Here is an 11,116-nt window from a genome sequence, read left to right as displayed (position 1 = left end):
TCCCTAAACTATGCCCACTCTATTGCAAATAATATTTTCTTTAAACTCTTCAATTACCCTGGGTGAATGTGCCATTTGTTTTCTGTTAGACTCTGACTCATACCTATGCACAGATAACAGGAAAAAAATGATATCACCTCAGTGGATTCAGAAAAATAACTATTTAGTATCCAAAATTAATAATTTTACAAAGAAATATTTTAAAAAGTAGAAATACAAAGATCTGATATAAGGTATCCTCAAAAATATAACAGTGAATTTCATGTCAAATGGTGAACCATTGAAGTATTTTCCCTTAAGTTCTAGAAATGATTTAAGAATGTTTCTTATCCTGTTAATCAATATTGAATAAAGACAAGTAAGATAAGAAACACACACACATACACATGGAGATAGATTGGGGGGAATGTCTAAATAAGAACAGATAAAACAAATTGTATATTAAAAATCAGGATTCTGTATTAAAAACAGGAAATTTTGAGTTACCAAAAATTATTAACATTTATAAGAGAATTTAGCAAGGTTGACAAATTTTAAAAAACAAATACACAACAATATTATGTGTTTCTATATCCCAACTAAGAAGTATAAGAATGTAAAATTTATCATTATTAAAAGATCTGTGGAGTTGATACAATTATAATCAAAATCCAAACATGTGTGTGTGTATGTGTGTGCATGCAACAGGCAGAGAGAAAAAGAGAGAAAGAGAGAGAAAAAAGATATGACGTGGAAAGCTAAAATGTATTGGAAACACAGAGGATCAAGCATACCCAAGCTACTTTTGAAGAAGAATGTCAAAATATGAGTTGTTTGACTCTATATGAATATGTATTACAAATCTGCAGTAATTAAGCCAATGTAGTAGTACATAGATAGACGGACAGAAGAAGAGATACCTCTCAGAAACAGACACAGAGATACATGGACACTTGATTTAGGACAAAATAATACAAAGAAATACAGAAAGATACTATTTTTAACTAATGGCTCTGAGTCAGTTGGATATTATATGGAAGAAAATGAATCTCGACTTTAATCACATGGTACATGAAGATTGCTCAACAGAAAGTACAATAATATTTTAATATAAAGGCAAAATATTAAAGCTTCTAGAAGATAAAATAGAATATGTTTATGACTTTGGAGTAGGCAGATTTAAGCACAAAATATTGGCCATAAATAAAAGGCTACATTCAATTTAAATTTAAAGTTTGTGAAATGTTCATCAAAAGACATCATTAATAAAAGAGAATTTCAAGTCATAGAATTAGAATGGTTATTTGCAACACCCATAAGTAACAAAAAGTTCACATCCAAAATACACATCCAAATCCAATAATGGTTATACAAACCATTAAGTAAAAGAAAGACGACACAAAAGAAAAGTGGGTAAGAAAAATAGACACTTTAAAATATAGATTAATCAAAATGATGAGTACATCTATACAAAAGCAACTCTTCTCATCAATAACCAAGGAAATGTACACTGAAAGCCCCAATGGAATACAAGTGTACATACATTGGAATGGCGGAAATAATGATAAACAATACCCAGTGCTGATGTGGACATTGCACAAGAATCACATACTCTGGGGGCACCTGGGTGGCTCAGTCGGTTAAACATCCAACTCTTGATTTCACCTCAGGTCGTGATCCCAGCATCATGGGATCGAGCCCCTGGTCAGTCTCCATGCTAAGCATGGTCTCTCTCTCTCTCTCTCTCTCTCTCTCTCTCTCTCTCTCTCTCTCTCTCTCTTTCCGTGTATGTGTGTGTGTGTGTGTCACTGAATTCCACTGCTGAAACAAATATTATGTGTGAAGTAACTTGAATTTAAATAAAATCATGGAAGAAAAAATATTCTCTCTCTCCCTCTGCCTCCCAAAGTATCACACTTTGCAGATAAGAGGGCAAAACAGGTACAATCATTTGGGGGGGGGGGGGAAATCACTGGAAGTATCTACTAAGCCAAACACATGCATATCCTATGTCCCAACACTCTTTTGTACCATCTCCACAAAAATGAATGTATTTTTTCAACAAAAGAAATATACAATCATGTTCAAGCATCACTAATTGTAACAGCCAAGATTGGAAATGACCCAGTTGTTCCGACTTAGTAGAATGGTCATAGTGTGGAATGTTTATTCAATAAAATATTACTCCAATCATACTTTATGGTTGCAAAGTATAAAAAGGAAACATGTACCTACAGTTTTGGAGCATCAGTTTAACTATAGCACCAACAAGAACAACCAAGAGGTCCATAAAATATAAAATGGATAATTTCTGGTCTACCCATATAATGAAATATAACATAGCCACAATAACAAATGTAATATAGCTACAGGAACCAACCTGAATGAATTGTAAAAGCCTAATGCTGAACAAAGCATTAAATAAAATATGATTCCACCTATATAATTCTGTGATCTTTAAAATAAAATTCCATTATAAATAAAACCAAGGAAGTAGAGGTTTCTTGTAGAGTTGAACAGTGCATGTGAAAAGCACTTTGAAATTTAACCCTAAATTTCCACACATGATTGTAGAAAAGAATATATAACTTTGACTAATGCACACACAATAGCATCTGTATTAGTGACAATAACAGTGCTATAGACGGTGGTAAGTTTTCTAGAAAGTAGACTTCTAAATAGAAGAGCATTGTGTGGCATAAAAGAAATAACAACTAGGGGCGCCTGGGTGGCTCAGTCAATTGAGCGTCCGTCTTTGGCTCAAGTCATGATCTCACGTTTTATGGGTTCGAGCTCCGCGATGGGCTCTGTGCTGACAGCTCAGACCCTGGAGCCCGTCTTCAGATTCTGTATCTCCCTCTCTCTCTGACTCTCCCCTGTTCATTATCTGTCTCTCTCTGTCTCTCAAATATAAATAAAAAACACTTTAAAGAAAAGAAGAAATAACAACTGATATTCAGAAATGCTTTAAAGGTTATATCATCATTATTATTAAAAGTTGGTAGAAGATAGAACTACAGGGATTAATTAAATTATAGCACTCTTCTATCTTAAATCTTGGGCTTCCGGGGTGCCTGGGTTGTGCAGTAGGTTGAACATCTGACTTCAGCTCAGGTCATGATTTCACAGTTCGTAGGTCTGAGCCCCGCGTCCAGCTCTGTGCTGACAGCTCAGAGCCTGGAGCTTGCTTCTGATTCTGTGTGTCCCTCTCTCTGTGTCCCACCTCTGCTCATTATCTGTCTCTCTCTGTCTCTCAAAAATAAATAAATGTTTAAAAAAATTAAATCTTGGGCTTCCGTGGTCTCTTGACTTGAAACCTGATGTCCTCTGACTGTAACAGCTAAGTGGACCACGACAATTTATTCCTTAGGGGTTCTCTTTTCCTACTATAAACTGGGGATATTCTATTAGGTGATCACAGGCATAGATTTTCATTTTAAATTTCTATTTCTACACCATATTTCCATAGGTTGAATTTTCTTTTTTTGACGTTTATATGGTATATTTGCTCAGCAACAAGCCAAGATGAAATTTATAATTGTCAAAAAATTGTAACTTGAGTACAGCAGTGATTTTACATTTTTGTTGAATAACTCAACATAATAAATTACAGCGATTCACCAAGAATGGTGGTTTTTTTTTCTGTGCTGAAGGTTTTTAAGGGAAGATAATGCTTGAAGATGATTTTTGACATCTGAGAGGATACCAGCAAGGAATGGAAATCAAACATATTGTGGTTTTTGAGCATCATTCGAGACCTCGGACTCACATGCCTTCAATAAGACTGATTGGAACTACTGCTCCACATTTAAAGGTCATTCTCATCATCCGCAGCTTCATGCAAATCTCTGCTCCACTCTTGGATTTATTTCTCCAGGACCAAATGACTGCATCCTCTTCTTTGCTAATTAGAGAGAGAGGAACTAGCTACGTGCTTTATTTAGAAAATGTTATTTTACGCCAGTTGATTCTTGAGACTTATGCCACAAACATCTGAGATTTAATGGGAACATTTATCCTTTAGATGGCATCACTGTGATTTGCCCCCTTGTTCATTTCATTTGCTACGTGTTCTAACCCATGGAAAGGAAAAATTCATTCAGCAGCAGCAGAGATACACTTGTTACCATTTAGAGGTATGCAATAGGAGACGCCAGGGGCATAACTGACAGAAGTGCTTCTGTTTAAAGGGTAGACAGTGTGTAAAAAGTGAAGTGTCATCTCACCAGATACTGAATTTTTTCTTCCACTCGGCTAGTGATTCCGGCATAGGCAGTCATGATTCTTTTCAACATGGTGATTTTAGGGAAACTGTGCTCCATGACTTGAGTGTAATAGTGACGGAAGAAAATGACAACATACAAACATCTTGGAGTAATTGAAAAAGACCTTAATATTTGACATCATAGGAGCAGCCTATTTTATGCACTAGACTACTTGATATCTGATTAATGAGTGTTTCAACTCTCTGTAGTCTGGAAGTTTGACATGAATTGAAGGTACAGAGCTATGCAGTGGGAGGGTGGGGAAGGGGGTGGACTGTTATCATTAAACTCAACGTGGTATAAATATTCATGTGATGTAATTTGTGCCCAGATTACATACCTACTTGCCACAATTACAGTAATCACCTACTGTGTTAAAGGCTCTTGCCTTCATGGCTGGGTGAAGGATTCAGTGGAGACAACTAGAAGAAAATGGGCAAATGAGAGTGACTCCCAAGATTATGGAGTCTGACTGTTACAAAGCAGCCATAAAGGCAAAACACTGGCATGATTTGTTATCGGGGCCAGAAGCTATTGAACATGTTTAGAAGGATTATACTCTTGTGAAATGACAATGTGAAACTTTGTTCTAAGTAGAAACAAAAAGCTGCACCATCTCATTGTCTTGGGGGGATTATGTGTCAGATTAAATGGAATATCTTGGACGACTTGGGGTTTTGATTTATGAGACTATTGTGTACTGGAATAATTGGGAGAATTTCAAAGAATATACAGAGGCTTTGGATAAAACAAATAAAGGAATTTTTCCTTCCTAAGTTTAAGAATATTTGAGGGAACATTCATCACTGTGGGTTTCTCCAGATCAATTTCTGAGTCATAGACCTGCTGCAGTCCTAGGCATGATGCCAGGTAGAATTGGGAATTCTGTTACCATTAGAGTGAAATTCTGAGAATCCCAGGAATTTTTGGTATTAATAGGGCTGAAAAACACAAATATATATAAGAATATATCTGCTAACTTCATCTCTTTCTTGAAAAAAACAATATTAGTCCTAAAAGCAAAGAAAGCACCACTTGAGGGTCAACACAATTCTCCAGGTATATAACACTCACAGCTCAATTCTGGAAAGATATTAATAAAATTAAATATTAGCTTCTGGAATTGCAAAATGATGCAAATTTTCATCTTTATTTTCAATCTTCTGAGCTTTATATTGTGCAATTGGAATATAAATGTACCGATGAAATATTCACTCTGACTGGTGATGCGTTTTGTAAAGGTATTATGCCTATACTTTGACTATAAATAGATATGTAAGATCGAATTAAATGAACTACCTGAACATTCCCATTTGTTGTAATTTCCTAAAATGAATTCATAAATGATGGGACCAATACTTTTTAAGCGTTAATGACCTTATTCAAAGAATCTGTGGCAAGTCATTCCACCAAAACCCTTCTGTTATAGTCAATATAATATTTGCATTTAAATGCAATATTTTGCATTTACTGTCTTCTCTTTGCTTTGAGAAATGAAAAAAAGGCCATCTTGAGGTCTTGAAAAATATGAGCATAAAAACTGAACAAAAAGTACCATTTTTATTTGCATAGAATATTCAAAAGATTTAAACATAGCCAATCCATTTTTTTCAAAGAGAATGACAATTTGTTCTGATAAGTTTTCTTTATTGCTATGGAATGGTAATTCTGAAGATATGTTATATTTTATTATCAATTCAAAGAAAAATGGACTTCTCTAAATGTGGGCAAATATTTTTTTGATCTGTGCCACTGGTTTCATGAGACTTTTACCACATTTATAAGGATTTTTCCATTTTTGCAAATACAGTAATATTTACTAAGTTTATACTGGAAGCTTTAATTCCCTACATATAATCATGATACTGTTCTTTAAAGTAAAAACTTTTTTTCTTTTAAAAAATCAGTCAATTGACCTTCATCTAACACTGAACTGTAAAGTATAATTATTTTGATGATCACTTTGCTTGGAAGCCTAGAAATAACTCTGGGGTGATGATGGTTAATGAGTCTAACACATTAGCCCATATTTATGTTTCTTTTAAGAAATGAGATTGAAGAAATGAGATTGTGATTTCAATTTAGATTACAATCACCATGACTGCACATCCCTGAATTATCATCAGCATGATCTACACTGATAACCCCAATGGTGTTACAATAATGGTATTTATGAACTGAGACCCAACAGTCTGAAATAAAGTCTAAAATTCTCATTTCTCAAAACTGTAGTACAATTTTAAGAAATGAGGGTGGAGTGTTTAACATCATTGTCAAACTGTAACTCTGTAATTTAATTTGTTTACATTAGTGGTTCTCAAAGTTTGTCCCATCATTTTTCAGTGATTCTTAAAATTTCATTCAGGTATGTTATTCTTGAGAATCTAGTAGCTCTTAAGAAGGAAGGAAGAAAGGAAGGAAGGAAGGAAAGAAGGAAGGAAGAAAGGAAGGAAAGAAGGAAGGAAAGAAGGAAGAAAAGAGAGAGAAGAAGAGAGAAGAAGACAGGAGAGGAGAGGAGAAAAGAAGGGAGGAGAGGAGAGGAAAGGTAAGGAAAGGAAAGAAAAGGAGCTAATCTCTTCCTGTGACACCCTCACGGACTCATCCAGAGATATTTTACCAGCTCTCAGAGCATCCTTTAGCCCATTCACGCTGATACATAAAACCGGCCATCACAGGTGCTGATTGTGGCTTGAGTTAGCTCAGGCAGGTTTCTGAGAAGCTAAATTAAGATGTATTAGAACATTGTGTTCAAAGGTAAATAGGGGAGTGTGTGTGTGTGTGTGTGTGTGTGTGTGTGTGTGTGTGCGTGCACGTGAGTATGTTCACTGTTGAGAGAGGTCTCTGAGGTTTTTGGATATTTTAATCTAAATAATGCAAATATAATCATTTGAGGTTGATTCTCCCGAGATCATGCTGCAGCTGAAATGTTAAGCAAAACAGGACAGAATAAAATAAACTGTACCTTAGTTAATCTCACCAGAGCCTTTATAATGTGGGTTTGTATGTCTCGGAGCTTGCTTATAAAGATAAAGCTGTGAGCGCCAGTAGGGAAAGGTTTGCCCATGCCAGGGATGAGGGGGTCCTCTCAGGTGTAAAGAGGTCACATGGACATTCCCCTTTTCCACTTGAGGTTGTCCCACTCTGAGCCTCAGGGGAAAGCCCCTCTTTATTCACAGATCCACTAATCTATTGCAAACTAATGAAGGCTCATGTCAACCCAGCCTGCAGCAGCAGAGTAATGATGCAGACATGATGGGCCTTGGGGGATTTTTTAGTACAATGGTGGGTTGGAATAAGAATTCATCATCCCCATAAGCATGGATCTCTGTGCTTCTGCCTCACCAGTGGCTTATTTTGTTTCATATATTTTAGTCTACATGGGATTGAAGAGAGGATTTTTAAAAATTGAGTGAGCTATAGTTTTCACTAAAGTAGAAATGAGGCAAGCATACAGGTCCTGATCTTTTTTGTCTCAGTTATCCACGTAGTTTTTAAAATATATTCAAGAGACTGAATCATCTGAATAATTAGCTCAGTAGCTTTCTAGCATCAATTCCTCTTCAGTCCAGCTAAAACATGTCATAAGAGTTCACATCTCAAAGACAAGCAGAATTGAGTTTTTCCAATCTAATTTTTCAATAACAATAAGAGATAATGAAATGACTTATAGATTGTCATCCACTATGTCTCGTATATATCTTGAATTAAATTTGGGACCATAGCCAAATTACCTGATAGATGTTACTTAGTATATTGAGGGCAAGGAAATAAATATTCTGTTTCATTTCTTATTTTTCATCATAATTCACAAAATATTCAAAATGAAAACTCAATATGCCAGGACATTGATTAACTTGGAATATATCATATATAGGTATGTTTTGAGAATGCAAGGATTTCTAAAATAATGTTATATTTATTAAAACAAAACTTGTCATATAAACTTGGACTTTAAAATCAAATATCTGTATATTTTTAGTGACTATTAAATTATGCAATGACTTCAATTTTCTCTTTTAGTTTCCACGTGTAGATAACATACAGATTGAATTTCTTCTAAGATATATTGTCTGTGTGGAGTGTGTATTCTGGCGTGGGGATGCAAAATCTGTATCCATATCCAGGAAGTAGAGGGAAAATAGAGGGAAGTATTTCAGTAATAAAATACCGAAAGAAGTATTACATACAAATGATTTCCTCAGATTATGTGAATAATAATAATCTATAAAAATAATCTAATAAAATAATAAATAAAGTAATAATAAATCTAATAATCTAATAATAATAAATAATAAAATGCTCTAATAATCTATAAATAATATTTTAATATAGTGAAAATAGAAAGGTAAGAATTATTGAAGGCAGAAAAATGGTAATATTTGGTATAGGTTAAATACTTATACTGGCATAGATCTGTTTAAAGTATGTTATATTCTTTGTCTATTAAATCAAATAATGTGTAGTCCTTACAATCTAAGACAATATTTTGAACACCAAATTACAGGTGAGGTTTGTATTATATAATTTAATAATCTTCATGACTGTGAGATCTCTAAAGCAAGAATAGAATATACCTGTTATTCCCTGAGCCTAGAAAGAAAAAGGGGCTTAAACAATATTTGTTGATATGGGTGTTTAGAATAGAAACTGAAGAGATCAGCTCAGACTGATCCTAGGCCAAATTATGCTGGACACATAGATTTTCTTCAATTCTTTTGCTATCTCTATTTTTCTTTTATAGTGGTAAGATACATATAGCATTAAATGCACCATTTTATACACTTATAAGTGTAAAATTCAGGGCATTAATGACATTCAGAATGTTGTGCAACTGTCATCTCTATTTCCAAAGTTTCTATCACCCCATGTAGTAACTCTCCCTAGCACACAATAACTCCCTATTTCCCCTCTCCCTAACCCTTGGTAAAATCTAATCTAAGTTATTTCTTTATGAATTTGCCTATTCTGTATATTTTGCATAAGCCTTTCATAGTCTTCAGCCACTTAGATCCATATTCTATCATAATTAGTAAGCTCTCCTCATGAGAAGTACCTGTCCCATGTCATCGCCCAATGCTCTGGATGGAGTAAGAATTTTACCAACTTGTTTGCCACAAGGAAGAATCTGCCTTCATCCAAGTTTTGTGGAAGATTGGCCATTCTCTTAAACTAGTGTCCACCAAATTAGAAAAAGTTCAATACATTGGTCCTTCCAAAGGTTCTTTAATATCTCCAGAAAAATTTGTAAAGATTTTTCTATATATGTTTTGTGCCTCAATTCAGTAAATAAATACATATACATACAGTAGAAATTTCAACACCGTAATCAACTGTGAATCACATGATTATAGCCAGAGACCTACATGTTGTCATTCCAAAGAGCACATTGCTCTGAACTATCTGCTCTTCCGCGTATAAGGCTGATGTTTGTTTTTGTTTTTGTTTTTTTGCAAGTGTTTATCGACATGAGCAATTACTGATGATCTCATCCGCTATTTAATGATCTCATTCCCACTGACTCTCTACCCTTATTAGGTATAAACATTGCCCTTCCTGGAGGTATGTGTCAGATGAACAAAAGTGATCTTATTAGCTACATTGTAGCCCACTTCTGTGGGCATTGTCCTGTTCTCTCTGAAGCTCCTGGCTTACCACCTAATCAACCAACTAGACCCTAAAATTAATGGTCTATATCTCATTTCATGTAGTGACCAGGGATGCATAAATGGTTGTTCAATTTTAGAAATCAAGTTATAGAATAAGATCTGTTTCAACACGGGAAATGTCTCAGCTCATTCATCTTTTTGACAGCTTTCCAACAATATGTTTCCTTGATCATTATTCATGGACTTTATTTGCACATCTCCCCAAATTTCTTCCTACCATCATAATTAGTGGTTTTCTGTTCGCACTATGAGAATTCAGAATGCAGGTGTTGGATTTGTGGAGTTAATTAATAATAGCTATGACTTGGAGAAAACAAAATATTTTGAAACATAAACCCAGAAGATAAATATGTACTGGTAAACACTGGAACTAATCTGACACAGTGTTACAGCTCCTACGTAGTAGAAAATTCTCATGACAAGTATTTCAATGTACTTCAGCTTCAAGAGCCTAGATACTCTCACTGCATTACCTGAAGACTTGGAATAAAGCCCTCGGGGCGCCTGGGTGGCTCAGTCACTTAAGGGACCTGCTTTGGCTCAGGTCACGATCTCACAGTATATGGGTTTGAGCCCGGCATTGGGCTCTGTTCTGACAACTCAGAGCCTGGAGCCTGCTTCAGATTCTGTGTCTCCCTCTATCTCTGCTCCTCCCCTGCTTGTGCTCTATCTTTCAAAACTAAATAAACATTAAAAAAAATGTTTTAAAGAATGAAATCTTGCCTCATGATTCTGGTATCTTTAAGTCTTACCAATGCATCTGTCGCTTGATATTATTTTTAAACTGTTTAATTCATCCATAATGCAACATAAAGAAAAGGAAATGTCATCTTAACCATTTTGTACTTTTTCCCCCTGAATTTCATTTAGTTACCTATAGATTATTGAATTATTTTCTGAGGGATAAAAAAGTATTTTTTCAGGGCACACTACTTTTCAGATATAATAAAAAATACCAAGATTCTGTTTAAAAATATCCCTTTTAATGATATATGGCCATTTGTAGGAAAGTGGACCTTGAGGGTGTCATGCTAAGCGAAATAAGTCAAGCAGAGAAGGACAGATACCATATGTTTGCACTCATAGGTCTAACAGGAGAGACCTGGCAGGGGACCATGGGGAGAGGAAGGGGGAAAGAGAGCGGGGAAGAGTGAGGGACACAGATCAAGGGAGACTACTGAATACTGGAGAGGAACCACGGATAGA

This window comes from Suricata suricatta, chromosome 6 (assembly GCF_006229205.1).
Source record: "Suricata suricatta isolate VVHF042 chromosome 6, meerkat_22Aug2017_6uvM2_HiC, whole genome shotgun sequence".
Classification (NCBI taxonomy): Eukaryota; Metazoa; Chordata; class Mammalia; order Carnivora; family Herpestidae; genus Suricata; species Suricata suricatta.
This window is presented reverse-complemented; position numbering follows the sequence as displayed.